General features: G+C 39.0%; 1 protein-coding gene across 1 annotated transcript in view; it reads right to left on the reverse strand.

The window, feature by feature from the left end:
- The window catches only part of camkmt (calmodulin-lysine N-methyltransferase), a 127,563-nt gene that overhangs the window by 51,245 nt on the left and 57,976 nt on the right, over positions 1–18,342 (reverse strand). The gene's annotated exons all lie outside the window — the stretch shown is intronic.

Genomic DNA, 18,342 nt, shown 5'->3' on the forward strand with positions numbered 1-18,342 from the left:
TACTCTGAGGAATTTTGGATAAAAGACTTAAACATACCCTCTACAGATGTGAAATATTTGAAGCGCATGATCAGTATATTGCACAAATTACAGTATCTGATGCAGGCCTAAATGTTAGTTTAAAGAATTTGCTTCCACCTAATCCTATAGCCTTTGAGATTAAATTAAAATGAACGGTTAGTGCATGTAAATTAGTTTTACTGTGCAGAAGTATCTGCAAACCAAAGAGTGTAGCTGAAAAGTGAGTGCAGATCAGTCCATGTACCTAAAATGTTAATGGTTCAAAACTGTTCAACTGTCAGAATTACAACCAATATTTCAGCTAAAATTGGATTATAAACCAACAAGGATCTGAACGGTACTAGGGCAGAAAAGGTATTAAGGTATTAAGAGTCATGTATGAATGTGGGAATATTTTTCCAGTGTATTTGTTAGATGCTTACAGCTGAAAACCTGGGACGCCACATCTACAGAGATCGAGCACAATTATTTTGTTTCGGGTATTCTGGTAATAAAAACAGCCAGGTGATTTGTAACTTGCTTTTAAGAGACTTTGAGTCAGTGATAAATCAGATCAGGTCTACCTTTTTAAGAGCTTGAACTACTGATAGTATATGCTAACAATACTAGTAATTACTAAATGATCATTCAGCCTAGCTGGTATGGTAAACACACATGCAGTGAATAGGCAGTTCAGATAGCCTATTCGCCTTTCACCAGAAACGCCAGGCAGTGTGTGATAAGCATCGACATTCTAGCCAACAGAGTCTGCCTTGGAGACACTCCTGATCCCTTTTTCCATTGGAATAGGCTCATTTTAACAGTCATACACACACATACACATGCACTCGCACACACGCTTGGAGGACTGTGCAGGGCCTTGATAAGCGTGGCCCTTCTCTCACTCTCTCTCTCTGAGTAAACATCGTTTTGGATTAGGCAGAGTATAATGAGAGCAGGGGGCTATCTGCCCACCACGCCTGCATTGTGGCCCCCCGCTCCTCTCTGAGGGGGCCGGGACCAATCTTTACTCTGCTATTTATCCCCCTCCTCTGATAGCTTACTTATCTTCTGCAAAATGCCAGGGCTGACTGCCTGTCTAACTGCCCCTGTAACTGTCTGCTTGCATTCTTGTCAGCCTGACAGTCTGGTCCCATACCTGTCTGTCTGTCTGACTTTCTGCTGTGTAGTCATCTTATAGAAAGCATTAAAACAAATCCAGGACTGTATGTTGTTTTTTTTGTTTTTTTTTTATCTCTTTTTTGCCTTTGTCTCAACTCGTCTACTGACATGACTGGTGATTTTTTTGGTGGTAGTGCTGCAGCGAAGACTACTGCAGTATTGGGAAATAGAAGAGTAAACAGTGTTATACTACAGGAAGAGCCATCACAGGTATTTAGAGTTACTGTGTGTAGTGTACAGTCAGAAACTAGAAAAGCACTTGGAGAGCGCAGACCTCTGCCAGGGCAGATCAGTGCAAAATCCGATCACCACCAAAATTTAATCATTTGTTCCTTGTGTTTTCATCCAAATCTGTCCATAACTTTTTGAGTTATCTTGCACACAGACAGACAGACAGACCAACGCCAGCAAAAACATAACCTCCTTGGCGGAGGTAATCATGACTTGTAGGTTTGTTTTTGAACACAGTAAACTTTGAAATGGGCCTTTTCTGTCAGTTAAGTGATTTCTTCCATGGAAACCATCATGCATATCAGCTGATGGTGAGCTACATGTCATATAATAGCTAAGTGGAGAAGGTTCTTCGGTAGTATACACCAATAACCAGCCCCCTGCATGAATACAGGAGGCCAGCACCCACTAAACCTTTAAGACTAGGCTTACTGAGTTCTTATTGCTCAATTCCAATTTTTTGCTGAAATCTGATTTTTTTTTTGTTCACATTATAATTCCAATGCAACTGGCATCAGACTCACGTGTCAATAGTCTACTGGAGCCCGACCGATTAATCGGCCGATTATAGCGTATCACCAATTAATCAACATCGGTCAATATGTAACCGAAACTGCATTTTTTTTTTTTTTACTGCATGGTAAGTTGTAACTGTAAAACAATATAACACTAGACTTTAAGTGCCCCATGACAATAACATCCTTGCAGAAACAAGTCAAGGAGAGCATTCTAGTTTTTTTCATACAAGTTTTAGAGAGCATATTACAGCGTTTTAACGTTGTGTAAGTTGCATCTCCGTAAAATAAACAAAGACATAAGCAACTTTTAACTCCCATGTCCATCATTAATATAAGACTAGTATACAGCGCCCCACTTCACTTCTTACTGCCATGCAAGATTTACCGGGGCTCATAAATTCACAAGTTAATGTCTTCATGAAAATAATTTTGAAAAGGTTATTTAGATTTTAAGTATTGTAAGAATTTGTGTTCATGTACAGTATACATCTTGTGCATATCAATGTTCTTATTTCATATATTGGCTGATATATCTGTTATCAGCCAATGTATCGGATATCGGTCGATATTTTGGATATTGAATTTTTTGGCCCCCAATATTGGTATCAGCCCCAAAAATCCCATATTGGAAGGGCTCTATAGTCTACGGTCCTGAAGGGATCCACATGTGCAGAAGAGCACATGATGTCAGATGCAGCACTTTGTGTTTATGAAAGTAAATATAGATCTTGCTGGGTCTCGCCTCATCCAGCGCAGTATTGTGACATCTGTTGCATTTCAGTGACGTAAAATTCAGATGGAATGTGACATGATGGTTCAGGCTGAAGTCACAGAGTAAAACAGTAAATCAGATACATGTCCGATTTAGCACCACAGATTAAAGTGCCCTGGGTATGACTTTAAAAAAATGGATTTGTGCTGCTCAGACTGTCATAAAAAAAAAAAACAACAAAAAAAAACCCAAACATCAGTTATGAGTCACATATGAGCAAAATTCAGAGTTGGGCCATTTTTACCTTCAGTGTGAACGAAGCATTAAAACCTTCCTTTTTGTTCAGTGTAATCTTAGGGCTGTCTCTGGAGATCCTGAACAATCCCTTAGTTTCAGCTGCATAGTCTGAGGCTGCTGGGGGAAAGGGATCTCCTCCTCCTTCTCCTTCTCCTTACCATTATTTGTCATTAACTTTGTGTCTTCCCTTTCTCATAGTTTTTGTTCTTCCCTCTCTATTCTCTCTCTCCCTTCTCCTCTTTCTTCTTGTATCTCTGGTTCTGGTTTGTTGCTCCTGATGTGTGTTTCTGGACTCCAGTTTGTCCAGCGTCTGCCTGTGTCATCCAGTGTCAGTGTTTGTTTTTCTTTCATAACACTGTTCTTTTTTCTCTTCTCTCCACTAACTCTGAGGTAAAAGGAGTTTGTCCTCCCCACTGTCGCCTTGGACTTGGTCCTAGAGGATTTCTGGGGTTTCCTCTCCATAGAGTCGTTTTAAGGTCTTGGTCTGAATTTATGAAGTTCCCAGAGATAATCATGTATCATGATCAGCACTACCAAATAAAATTGACTTGAATTAGCCAAGCTATCATTGCCAGTTTAATGAAAGATTCAGCTGTTTAGCTAACTGGCCGATAAGGCATGAGCTATTGTTAAGTCGCTGTGTCCGGCGTCATCTTCATCTGCAATTTCCTCAAACATCTTCTCTGATGAAACTACTGGTTGGATTCATTTCAAATTTTATTTGTAACTTCATTGGGACAATGTCTACAGAGTTTGTTCACAAGTTTGAGAAGTCTGATTTTTAAACTTTTGACAAATTTTTTGAAATATTAAAAGTTGGCCTTTAATTCTAATGGGCCATATTTCAATGGCTTATAATATGGAAATGGTTACAGATATCAATATTGTTACTATTGAACACTAATAGGAAGTTACACATGGACTATCATTTAATTCGTTGAGTTTTCCTCTAGTGAAAGTACCACCCACTTCTATTGGGAGATTGATCTCTTGCATCAGGACCACAGGACTCTAACACAGCGGCAGAACTTGAGAACCTCCCACATTCAAGTTGTGATTGATTCTTGATAGAACATGCTGGTGAGATACAGGGCCATTGGTCCTATTTTTCTTCACAGGTTAAGGAGAGGCTGATTGTAGAGATTCGGAAATTTATGGGTTTTAGAGCATGTTAAAACATTTTTATACTATAAAAATCCAAATAAACTGACAAAAGTGTAATATGGTCAGGAATATGTCACATATCTCCTCATAAAAACATGAAATAGAAAAGAACATGAAAAATACATTCTTAAACTGTTTAGTTTCATCACATATGTCCTTAATGGCATAAACATCAGAATTAATTAATTCAATTGGCAGATTTAATTTAACCTCCATAGAACTGAATATCCAGGATTAGAGGAAGATATGGGAAATGTGGGTTACACTAGGAAAACCAACCTGGACAAAGAAAAAGTGGGTGAGACAGAAATGACGACATGAAATTACAGAGAAGAGGAACGATCGAATGAGTGACGATGATGAGATGGGGGAAAGACGGGATGAGGCAGAAACAAAGAGAGAGTTTGACATGTGGCTAATAGACATATCAGCGCTGAGGTGTGGGGTTTAGCTGGCAGACGAGAGGCTTTGCAGAGCTTCATTCATTGATTAGCATACAGAGAGTGGCATGGGGCCGTGTGACAACCCCAGATTACACTCCCCACACACACACACACACACACACACACACACACACACACACACACACAATGTAGATTGCCACAGATTGCATTTCTCCTCTCTGGAGAAAGGCAAGAATGTCAAATTACAGGGTGTCACCTGCACCAAGCTATCTAGTTTCTTGAATGTTAATATATATAAACAATTAGGACACACAAAAAAAGAGGGAGCGACCGAGCACAGTGGATGTTGTTGACAAATCAAAAGACGGAAAGCAGAGAAAAAGTAGAAAGAAAAGAGTTTGGACAGTGGATAAGTGCGGTTTTCTAATATTCTTCTCTATTATATAAAAAACCAAGAACATCAGTCATTTTAATCTGAACAGTCCTATTCTTCTCTGTCCCTGTCTGCTGCTATGTAAATGTAGTTTAGATGTCACTATCATAAACCCAACTTGGTCGGTAGATGATACAAGATGAGAAAACCTTTTATTAAACAAAGTCAATCTGACAAAGGCTTCACTTCAAAACAAAAGTTCCTAAGATATACAGTATGTAAATGGTGATACTGCCAACATGCAGACATTTGGCAAGAACAATAATTAAAACGTTCACCATATAATTTGGCTAGTTTCTTTGCTAAAATGCATTACTTTTACCCAAACGTTCAACTGAGTGTTAGACAAACATAAATTCAGAAGTGATCACTGAAGGTGTTACACTTCATAATGTGGAAGGCATTAAAGTCTGTGCCAAGTTAGACGCTAATGGTGAATGGAAAATAGGTTTATAGTCTTACTCTGAAATGGACAAACTACAAGCAAAGAAAAACGAGTTTGTTCTGTAGAATTCAGTAAAAAATTACGTGCTCATAATGCATATTTTGGTTCATGAAATGTTGAAAAACAAAAAATTAGTCTGTGTCTATGCTGCACATCTGTACAGCATAAGAATGGCTTTAGTCCTACTATGATCTTCAAAAATAACTATTCATCCAGACATTCTTTTCCTTCATTTCTTTATATTTTTTGACAAACAAACAGGAGAGGGTTTAAGCAAAGGAATTAAATTAAATTAAATTAAAATAAATCTAGCCTATTAATGTTAAAATAACTGCAAACCAAGTAAACTTTTAGTGTAAGTCTACATGTATGTAGGTGAGCAGACAAAGTATGAAATGTCGGGCAAAAAAAAAAAAAAAAAAAAAAGCAACACATGATAATACATAGGCTATATTTATAAATCCATAAAACTAGAACTGCTGTAATGTGTGGCATTATCGTAAATGTATGCACCCCAATTTCAACAAGTACATTAACTCACATATATTTTCCCATAATGCTGCAAAATGCAATAATTACTGTAAAAATGTTTTGCGGGTACTAGCGTTACTGTAGATTTTATAGTATTTTGCTCTATAAATACAGCAAAAGATTACAGTGTATTTATAACATTCATTGGGAGTGTGGGTAGTTGATTGAATTGGGTTCTGGTCTGAGATGCTTTTAAGGAACACTGTTACACTTTTAGTACCTTTTAAAAACAATGGTGATGTTTTATGTGTATGTTCTTATCTAGTGTTTTATGTTTGGTTTTTAGTACTGAGTCTTATTGTGTTTTATATATATTTTTATGTATATTTTTAGTGTGAACGTATGGCTGTGATTTCAATTTTGTGTAACTTCTGCTGCTGTTGTTGTCTTGGCCAGGACACTCTTGAAAAACAGATTTTTAATCTCAGTGAGCTTTTTCCTGGTTAAATAAAGGTAATATAAATAAATAAAAATAATAGTGTAAATGGACAATTAACTATTAATTAATTATAATTATATCTGCATTACATGAAATCTCAGGAAAACAGCTCAGTTGGACTAAACCATCCTAACAAATTTGGAACAAACTAAAAAGTGGACTCATCAGCTGAACCGAGACTAGTGCGACTAAGTTTTATGTAAAATTAAAGGTAAGGATGTAAATGTATGACTGAGCAGCAAACGAATATGAGTTGTATACTAGAAAGTTATCAAAATTCAAGTGACAACGGAGGTTTCTGAAAGATACTTTCTGGCAGAGTGACAGAGATGGCGAGTGGGGGACAAAGGAGGGAGACAGAAATCACATTCACTGCCAGAGCATCCTGCACTCTGCCCAACAACTGCTCTGATGCCTTAAACATGAGACCCAGATTTTCTATCTCAGTGAAGAGGTGCTGAGGGAAGAAGAGGAGAGGAGAGGGAGATAATATAGAAAAAAGGGTTATAGGGAGCAAGTGGAAGTTTTTGGAGTAAATAAGAGGGGAGCAGTGGTGGTTTTGACACAAACACTGCTGCAAAAGGACACGTTGACACACAGCGGCACTAAGAATTTTTTTTGTGTTTTTTTTGTTTTTTTTTTTTAATAGTAGAGCATGTTGACCATTAGTGGTCTTGCTTATGGAGCATAGGTCTCTCTTCCACACACTGATGAGCATTTCAGGAAGAGTCTGAATTTGGTGCCTTGCTCAAGAGCACTATATAAACTGTATTCTTTAAAGGAGTGATATTTTGCTTTTTTAAATGGAATTATGCATTTTTAAAACATTTCCCTGTGGTCTACATAAACTGTAAATGCTATGCTTGGGTCTGAATTCTTCATTAATTCAACTCCACAGGTCCATCTTCAACCCTATTTCTGAGTAATGACACCAGAAAAGCCATTTTGAGCACTGGCCCTTTAAATACACGTGAGCCACTTCCCATTCCACCCCCTTCAGGCTGTTGACTGTACTGCTCTGTCCCATTCAGCCACTTATGTACATTAATACAACCAACAGCTGAACATTTTAGGTAATCGGCTTGAAGTTTGGACATATTTTCGGTATGGACTACAACCGCTGCTGCTGACAAACAACTATGGCATACTTGGAGAAATGTTCGTTGGAAGTCTTGACCTTATATGTGCAAATGTTGTGACGTAACTAGTTATAGGTAGGGATGGGAATTGATAAGAATTTAACGATTCCTATTCCATAATCGATTTTGCTTATCGATCTGATTCCGTATTGATTCTTCTTGAGTGAGGGAATAAAAGAGTACAAACAGGTGTGTTTGCATTAACGGTCTTTTGTATTATCCAACTCTGCACAGAAAATATAACATATACAGTATGTACAAATAATAGTAACAGATGACACCGGGCCAGGTTTTGGGGGGGGGGGGCGTACAGTGAAAGTGAAACTAAAGACGCTTTACTAATTCCTCTATTGCCGCATTTCTACTACGTAGAACCGGTTCAACTCAGCCCATCTCCCATTGTTGTGCATCTCATTTCCTTTCCCCTACCTTCGGAAACTTGTATTTGAGGGGATACAACGTTTGTTGCCCACACTGGAACCGGAACTGGGCCTGGATGACAGTCTGGTGTTTACTCTGCCACTAGATTCACAAGCGCCGCTAAGTAGCGAATCAAACAAATCACATGCTGTGGACAAATGTTTGAGCATATTGGAGGGATCCCACCCTTCTGAAGACATGGAAGCTTTGCAAGTGTTCCAGTGGACCTGTTGTCGTCTTTTTAGACCATTTCTGCCTCAACACCATGTTGGCTATGTTCTGGCCAAAACAATGCAGTGTACGTGTGACGTCATTGCGCATGCACAACGAAGGCGGAATCAATAAGCAGAATCATTAAGCAGGCAGGCAAACGATTACAAGGAATCGAGCTACTGGGATCCGGTTCTCAAAAAGAATTGGTTCTTGATTCCCATCCCTAGTTATAGACGTAACAAATTAAGAAGTTATTAAAACAGGTTGTAGAAATCCACTCGATTTTTGCCAAAATTAATATAAAGATAGCTTTGCAGCATCTGTAGGGTTCAAATTCAAACTTTTTGAACTATTATGGTCCAAATACACAAATAAATGTACCAAAGACTAATAAAAGGGGGTTTAGTAAAATATGACTCCTTTAAGATAGGGATGAGTTTCTCATTAAATTCACCATTACTTTAATCAAACTTTTGCTCAGATTCTGGAGGTAATTCTGTATGGATAAAACTACCAAAGTGTATAGCTGAAATAGTTATGTGACAGAAGAAAACGGAAAACATAGAGTATGACTGTATCAGAAACAGAAACAGTGTTCGTCTAGTGTTTGTGCACATTTAGAGGATTTAGATTAATACTGCTTGGATTTTTCCTTCAAAAATGGCAATCAGTGAAGAAAACAAGGAAATAATCACATTGCACAGAGCAACTTATGCAACTCTGTGCACATGACAATGAAGTTTTGAATCAATCTTGTCTTAGAGTGTAAGTGAGAGGTCTGTTTCACACTCTAATCAGCATCAACCTGCCTGTGTTCAGTTTATATTATTTTGAGGGTTGTATCTTCAGTTCAGCTCCTGCTTTGCTTGAGAGCGCAGTGCTGATGGCTCATCAGTCAGTAGATTCTACCACTTTTGCAAGTTATCTACTTGCCGTTATTTTTCTCTGCAACAAAAAGAGTGAATTTTATCAACCATTTACGAATTTCACAGAAAAAGTTTGTGTTTAACTCAGCTACTGAATACACTGGCCTGCCTCGTTAATATTGGCAAATGGAATTATTTTTTTGTAACTAAACCCATAAAGACCCGCAAAGCCGTCAGTGACCAAAAGCATCTTCTTATTCCTAAGTTTTGCCATCTTTTCATGGTCATCAAATATTTCCCATTTGAATGTTCAGAGGCTCCATAGTGAACGTGGAAACACCATCATCTTCTGCAGCACTGATATACCAGTAAATTCCATGGAGTTGGATCAATGACAGTGGTTTCTGAAGCTTGTTTTTATGTTCAGTTAATGATATATTTTACTGAAAAAGTCCCTTTTTCTTCAGTTTTTTCTGTTTTTATATAGTAGCCTTTAAATCTACTGAGTTTTCATAAACATCTACATGATCAGAGAATTAAGTATAGAGAAAAATCCATTATTTACATTGAATGATGGAAAATACCAAGGATAATATCACAAAAATGGTGATAAATCACTTAGGAAAGGTTAAAAAGAGAAAAATCTATTTAGGAGCTGCCATTAAAGTTGCACTGTGTCTTTATGGGTTAAGAATCAAGCTGGATTTGTAGCTTTAATCAGATATTTTGTCATAACAGTGATCTTGAATGAATATGATACGAGTATCATTTAGCTTGGCTGTACATCAAGTCAAATCAAATCAAATGTTTCAATAGTCATAAGTGTAAGTTTATGGTGAAGGCAGGGTGGCGCAGATTTACAAGAAAGTTAGAGCAAGTTAGAGAGACCTTAAAGGTGGATGTGGTGAGCTCAAAGCACAAACAATTCAGATGGTTGTGGGCACTAGAGATGTTTATGACTGAGTGGGGCAGTGGCGGCAGGGTGTTAATTTGAGCCGTTCATTTGCAGAAGGAGAGCTCCAGGCTCCCTGTCGCTCTCTGAAATAAACTGTACTGCGACAAACTCGCTCAGAGAGGCCAGCGAGCATGTGCACATGTGATACAGCAGTTCTGTGTGTATTTCAGAGCGAGTTAGTGTCTGTGTGTATATTTGCATCTGTGTGTGCATATATTTGTGCGGTGCTGCCTGAAGGCTCCCTGTGTGCAGGCGTTTCATTGGAGAGGCAGATGAGCAGGGCAGATATCCTGGGGCTGCCTGGCAGTGGCCAGAGCTTTATCTGAGCTGAAATGATTTTAGCACTCCATTTTAGAGCACTAACCCAGGAGCAATGTCAGCCCCTCCTTCTTCTCCTCCTCTTCCTCCTTCCTATATTCTTTCCTCTTTCCTTCATTAGTTTTTTTCTCTTTCCTTCTACTTAATCTCATTTGTTACTATGTTTAGGCAAGTTATAAAGAAAATATGACAGTGTGAAAAAATGTCATTTCAAAAGCTTTTAACCTATTTTCAGATGTTTGGTGTGTTGTCCCTACCTTGAGTCATTTTCTAGATTCAATATTGATCACTTTTTAAAATTCACTGATAACCTAGTGTTAGACCACGAGACCTCTTCAGAAATCCAGATTTGTGATCCCAATTTTAAGAAATCTTCAGCTTTCTATCCCTGATGAATCATAATCATGACTTTTGACCTGTACTTAATGTTCCTATAAAAAAAAAAAACACTCACAAAAAGTTAAATGGAGATAAAAGAGAAAAAAACAGAAATTAAATGAATAAAAAAAAATGTAAAGGCTGCGTCAAGTCAGTAGAAGAGGTCTATGACCTCACCTTGAAAAAAAAAAAGTTTTCTGTAAAAATCAGCTTTTGGGCAAAAATTTTAAAAGAAATTACACATTAAATAATATATTTAAAGAGAATGGCTGTTAATTAGGCTAATAAATACAACCTAAAATGATGAGAAGACAGTGTCAAAATCTGAAAGGTTTAGCCAGTTTCTTCAAGAGGCGAGGCCCTGTGTGTAAGTGAAGTGGGCTTTCACTGTAAATTCTTGGTAGGAGACAGAGCCGTTCCAAAATGAAATGTGCCATTACACACCGATGAATAAATAAATTCCTGTTCATTTGGAATCTTTCTCAACGTCTCTCTTCCCAAAGATATACATATTCATTGCTTTTATAAAAGATCTAATATTTGACATGAGAGTTTCTAGTGGAGGGTCACCGATCTCCAGCAGTCAAAGCCATTATCACGCCCGGTCAATGGCTCAGGCCTCATTCTCTATCTCCCCATCACTATCTTTACCATCACAAACACCTGGTCATCACTGTCGTTTTCTCTCCACCTTTTCCTTGGCAGTCTGTGGCCTTTTCCACATGGGGAATTAAGTGGTATTATGAGGAAAGGCTTCTAGCTGAGCTTAACTGCATTACAAGAACAGGTAACATACCCTTAGAGTGTGTGTGAGAAAGAGCAAGAGGACTGGTGGGGAGGTGGAAGGATGTGGAGGTCTTGTGGAAGTGAAAGAAAAAGAGAGAAAAGGGGGGTCTTAAGTGAATTGTCAACTCAAATGCTCTAATCACAGTGAAAGCTCTGGACAAAGAGCACCCACAGATGCCAGCAGAGCACACCCTAAGGGCAACCAAAGGCCATTTAGCCCTATCTGGCCTCTATCCGCTCTTCTCTTTTCCTCTCCCAGGCTCCTCCAAAATAATACCTTCCACCACACCTGAGAGGGTGAGAGCGAGCGACGCCAAGAGACAGATGACCTGAGGAGGAAATCAGAAAACAATATGTGATGTCCCCAGAGCTGATGAGATGCCGCACACACAAAGTGAATACAAATAACCAGGTGCTGAAATGTGTTTAATGTGAATCTATCCATAGGTATGTATATGTTACAATGAGACTCATCACTGTCAGATTAGGTGTCAGTGTATTCTTCCATGTGAACTAAAATAAAACATGACTTTACATGCAATATTGACTAACAACAATGACAAAAAAGTAACATCCACACAGATGTGAATGTGTGTTATTTGTTCGAACTTGAAAAATCAATTCATTTCCATATCACTAAGGTAACATGACTACCTTTCTTTGGTATTATTCTGTGTCTTCAGGGCCTGTGGCTGCCATTTGTCAAGCTTATTGTTGAATGGCAAAGCTCACATGTGCAAGTATCTCCAAGGAAATAACAGCACATTTCTGTCATAACCACAGAGATCTGCTAGCGCTGGCATTTGAGTGACAGTAGAAGAAGCATTATTCTCATCTTTTTTACAATTTATGCATGTTCACATGGTTTAAACAACAAAAACATATTATTTTCCTCCCCAGCCGTAGCATGCAGTATTGACCGCTACACATCAAACTGGACGTAATGTTTTGAAAAGTATTCAGTAATTTGGGTGAACTATGCAAGAAAATATGATTTTTTTTATGTGTGGGTCACTGCTTTGTTTGTATTTACTGCAAGAATCTCTCTCATTGAGAACGCACAGCAAGGTGCTGAACAGAATAAGCCTAAATGGAAGTTTATCAGGAAAGCTACATCATGAAAGTAAAATTATTCCTAAAGTGACTGCTTATGAAAAAAGATCAACAGGATGTCTTTAACTTCAGGGAGCATTACAAGCTTATACATGTCACAGGCTTTTCCATCTCGTTTTTATGTAATTTATCTCAAGTGTGCCTTTTGGAAAATACTCAGTATTCACAATCTCACCTGTCATCACAATGCAGAAGGTGTTAATGGCAGACACCAAGTATGAGGTGTACATAAAGGACAGACACTACAAGAATAGAAAGGACAGGAATTACGCAGAGAAAGGGAAGGAATGAATGCTATGCAGTACAGAAACATCGTTTGCTTTTCAGGAGCTTAAAGGAGTTCCTAACAGAGCCCACACTGGCCTCCATTCTGGCCCACAGCAACTCTGCAGGAACTCCACTTTCCATAAGCCCATAGGCAGATCACTGGCTCCCCAGGGGACAGTCAGCCATGATGGCTCTATTCAGCCATCCTGCTAATGCTATGCTGATTGTCTGAGCACAGCTAGCATGTTGTGTGGCTAAGCATGGGTCATTTCCTCATTTCCCCCCATGTTTCTTTTCAAATGTCCAAGCAGGGAAGGCTTTACTGGGGGGGAAAAGGAGCTATGGATGGTCACCAAGGATGGAGGTTATTGCATGGGAGAAGTGAAAAAATGGAAACACATACACTGGACTGTGATTACAATACAGAACACAGAAATCTGCCAAACCCTAAATAAAAAGCTCAAAGTTGACTACACCCCCCTCAGAGTATGCCCATTGTGTAAGGTGACAAAGGAGAGCGACACACATGTTGAAACATAATGGACGTGGCCTCATGGTCTACTACTTTTTGTACTGCCCAAGACCCCCCTCCCTATCTGTGTGTGTGTGTGTGTGTGTGTGTGTGTGTGTGTGTGTGTGTGTGTGTGTGTGCGTGCATGCGTGCGTATGTGTGTGTTGACTTGAGGCCAAATGTTAACCTCTTCACTGTAAATGTAGCATAATAAGGCCAATAAGAATTAAACAAAATACTTTCATATTTTCATTATTATGCTTTTGTTCTGTCTTTAGTACAGTCTACTCTCGTTATACCGCCAACTTCCGTTCACGGCCAAATTGGCAGTATAGCGAAAATGGCGTTACAACGGGTTGCGTCCATAATGTGCATGTCTTTACTATATGATGTCTATGCTGCCTCCGTTAACCCGTTCTAATTGCGTTTCTAAATAAATCTTGATTCTGTTATGTTGTAAGGGATCATTTAAAGTGGGGAAACATTTTAAGCATTATTATACCGTGTCAGGAAATGACACCCCATCATCTTGAGGCTTTGGCTTAATCCCACGTCCTCTTCCCGACATCCTGACCCACTGAGTGTTCTGCGATAAATGAACGGTGGCCGTTCCGTAGACCTACTCGTAGCTTGTCGCGATCAGCGTCTGGCGCGTTTGTTTCAGTGCATTGTTAAAATTTATGTGTACTCGATGGCAATCACGCTGGCGGTATAACGGTTGGGAAATCAATGGTATAAGTGTTGTTTGTGCATGGAACTGGGCTGGCGGATGGCGACAGGCGGAAATGGCGGTAGCTAATGGAATAATGTATTGGGGATTTTTGTGCAATGGTTTTGGTCGGCGGTGAGCGAAAATGGCGGTATAACGGCGGGCGGTTTAACGAGAGTAGACTGTACAAACAAATCAGACATACAAGTTTTCATTCCTTTTCAGTAGTCTGAGTCCAATCCTGTAAGAATTCTATAAGCAATTATATTACCCCTAAAGACAAGAATGAAAAAAGTTTTAGCGACAGCGGCTAGAAGTCGGTATCTTTAAAACTGAGGTCAGTTTAGTCCAGGGGTCAGCAACCCTGGTCCTAGAGAGCCACTATCCTGCATGTTTTAGATGTATCCCTTTTCAAACACACCTGATTCAAATGATAAGCCTATCATCAAGCTCTGCAAAAGCCTGATAATGACCATCAGGTGTGCTGGAAAAGGGAAACATCTAAAACATGCAGGATAGTGGCTCTCTAGGACCAGGGTTGCTGACCCCTGGTTTAGTTAGTTCATGACTTCATGCTCTGAGAAACAGAGAAAAATACATTTTCAGTTATTGTTTCAATTGTTTCACTTTCCACAAAGTAACTGCCATGGTTCATTGTGGGAACTGAAGAAAGAGTCCAGTTACTTTTGACTCACGATTGATGGATTAGTATTTTCTCCCTTTACAATTACAGATGCTGTCCTCCCAAAATGAGCAAAATGCATGTTGTATGTACTTCTAAGAAGCTCCACCAATGATTATAACTGAATATTCAGTAGCTTTTCAAAGTACTTCCAGATGGTCTAGATGGCACCACCTGATTCAGTTGTGAGGATATCCAGTTGTCTTTGTTTATCTTTACTAATGTTACCTGGATATTTGATAAATCAGTATGTGCAGATGTCTAATTATCTAAAAGGTGTTCTATGTAGTATTTGTACAGTCAGATATAAATGTTGGGAATAAAGAGGTCTGAAGTTATGCCAAAGATGCCAATATATTGTAGATAAATGTGCTGAATCTGTTTATAGAGTGATGAAAACTAACACCACATGGCCTTTGACCAAAGCATCAAAAAGTGACCAGATGGGATGAGAACCACTAAGAAACAACTTTTAGAGTTAAAAGGAAAAAAAAGTGACACATTTAAAAGGTAGAAGCACTGTTGATGTTTTGGGCACAGCTCTTAAAAAAAAGAAAAGAATGGAGTTTGATGCTGAAAATGACAGTGTTTCTTCTACATAGGTGAGTTTGACTATATGAGACTTATGATGGTATATAATAACTGTGTGATGTTATTATCTTTGCTAAGTTTACCATTTGGTGAGCCATGGTTCAGACTAAGCTGTAACCTTCTTTGGATGACTCCAAACAGATCTTAGCGCAGCTACTGAAAAAACAAACTGTATAGAAAACAGAGGTGATGTGTGTTTTTTACTGTGGCTATTTTCTGTCTAAAAAACAGAGCTAAGCTAACAGAGCTATAATGTAAACTATCGGCTGATGGCACATGTGAAGATTATAAGACACTGTTATTTTGAGTGACCGTCAGAAAAATTGGCTGTGAGTTTTTGTTGAACAACATAACTTGATGGTGGTTTTGCTGGTCATAAGTGTGTTCTGGTACATGAATTGCCCCTGCTGTTGACAGTTTGGAATATCAATATTACATATAACCCCTTTACACAAAGTAAGCATGGTTTAAGGAATTTGTCTAACCTGTATTTAACTGAACACATTTTCAATTTGAATGTTTCGTTATCAATACCTCTCCAGTCAAAGACATCCTTGGAAAGAATAGCCTATATATTGACAACCACCTTCATGGTAACGTATCAAAACAGAAAGGAAAAGTAAAAGAGGAAGACAACTGAAAAAAAAAAATTGAGAGAGAGGCTGTCAGAAAATGGCAGACCAACAGAAGGTAAAATGTAGAAACAGAGAAGGGTAGAAGAGGAGGGACGACAGAAAGAAAAGAATGCTTTAACACCTAGTGTGAGTGAGATTGTGTGTATCACTGGTCTGACACTACGCCGTGGCACCTTACAGGGAGCATGGCACTGGAACTGGGCACACAAAGTTGAGATGAATATTTCATTTTGGAGATTGGAATTTATCGAAATGGCTCCCGTGAGGAGTGTGGGCAGGTGTGTTTGTATAGTTGTGCGGATAAATTGTTGAGTGGACATTGTGGCTAGTCTTCATGACTTTAAATGTATGAAAGACTTGGTTTTAGGGATATGTTTAGAATAAATAGGGTAAAGGTTGGACTTGGAACTCACTGATAATTCATGTTATGATGATCAATTATCAGGTTCCCCTCGGACTGTAGTGAATGTCTTTACTGAGTTAAAGCTATACCGTATGATGTGGCATTTTTACACTTTTCTTTTGTCATCTTAAAATGCTCCTAATAAGTGTGTCAAACTAAAATGTAAAAGAAATCCACCAGGTATTGAAACTCAAAAATGTTTAATTCTCATTTTAGTCAGTCCGAATGAAATAATTGGCCAAACCTGACTGAGCCTCCTGTCAATCATCCATTACGGCCGTCCAGCATCCGATCCATTATCTCTGTCTCACATCCGATATGTGTCCTTCTGAATCTGACGCTTCACTCGTGCTGCTTCTCCTGTCACTGACCACAGTCTACTGTCTAGGATGTGTATGGATAGAACTGACATGCACATGTGGAAGGGAAAACACGGATTTATGAACAGAAACGACAACTGAGGGGCACAAACAGGAGTGTGATGAATGAAGGATGGAGATAAAAGTCCGGAAGTCAGCTGTACTGGACTGAACAGGTCTGCATAAAGGTCAGCTTTTATGACGGTGGGACTCATACAGGTACATGTACATGGTGTCACACAATGTAAGATGATGTAGGATGATAATTGTATGGACTATGAAACCTCAAATGTCCACGGAAAATTCGCGGAGGCCGCGTGTTCACAGTGCGCGCGCCCATCCCCTGGGCACTGCAGTGAGGACACTGACCCAGTACTGCACAGACCAGGTCTACTGATGGAACGGGAGCCGCGGACCCGCGGCAGGTGGATGATGCATCTGATTACTGAGGGAGGGGTCCGCGGACACGCCAAAACGGACTGGACCTCCGCCTCTGCTTCCTCCTCCGTTTCCATTGCGCATCAGGTGAGAGGAGGAGAGAGGAGGAGGAGCCTCAGAGCTCAGGCAGAGGGAAGGGAGGAAGGCAGGTTGTTCATGTTCAAACTTTTACCAAGTGCTGTGAGAAATGCCACATCGGTAGTTATAGCTTTAATTCAAGGAAGAGTTTATGTAATTCCATAAAGGTGCATGAAAAAAAATCCAGTCTCAAACATTTTATTATGAATACCATCGTGCCACCTGCTACACTCCATCTTTTTAAATTCAGCAAATTTCCTCACTAAATCGCTTTTAACACAACCATGTAACAGCTCTTGGTTGTGTATGTTTGTTCTGTGCTTCTGTTTCTCATAAAAATAGCCTTGTCAGACTTTTCAAAGTATGATGCCGGTATGTTGATGGAATTCTGAGCTCTGGAAATATCTGCTAAGATGATATAGCCTGCTTAGTCCCTCCTATGAAAAATGCAGCTATTGAATCATGGGTACTGTAGTCCCCATTTCGCAGCTTTTCAGTGGTACCAGATTTGACCTGTTTGGACATTCATAGTCTCTGTAGTGAAGACAGAAACACTGTCATGTTCTGCAGCATTGATTCACAAATAAAACTCATGCACTTTGACAAATGGTTTTGGGTTGTAGATGCTTTTTTTTACATTCAGTTTTTAAAATTGTAGATGAAAAAAAATTTTTCTTCAGTTTTCTCTGTTCTGATATAATAACCTTTGGATTAACACTGAACTTTTATGAGGACCTGTACGTTTACTACATGAAATACAGGAAATATTTTTCATTGAAAAATGCAGAGAATAATATAATAAATGATGATAAATAACTCAAGAAAGGTTAGATTAAGAGAAAAATTGAAATTTGCCATAAAAATAGCTGCAGGTCTTTAAGGATCAGGTGGATTTCCAAAGAATAGACAATCCAAGACATGACTCCATGACCTCATGATTTTTTTAATTGACCCGAATGACTCCCAAAATGTCAAAGTACACCGAGTGATATCTGTGATAGCAAAAACGCTCAGATTTGATCTCAGTTCTCCACTAAACTAAAAGCTCTCAACGCATCCTCTGGATAAAACATTTGAAACAATTCTAAAGGAGCAGTGACAGAAACGTCTCAATGGGGGCCCGGA

This window comes from Sphaeramia orbicularis, chromosome 15 (assembly GCF_902148855.1).
Source record: "Sphaeramia orbicularis chromosome 15, fSphaOr1.1, whole genome shotgun sequence".
NCBI lineage: Eukaryota > Metazoa > Chordata > Actinopteri > Kurtiformes > Apogonidae > Sphaeramia > Sphaeramia orbicularis.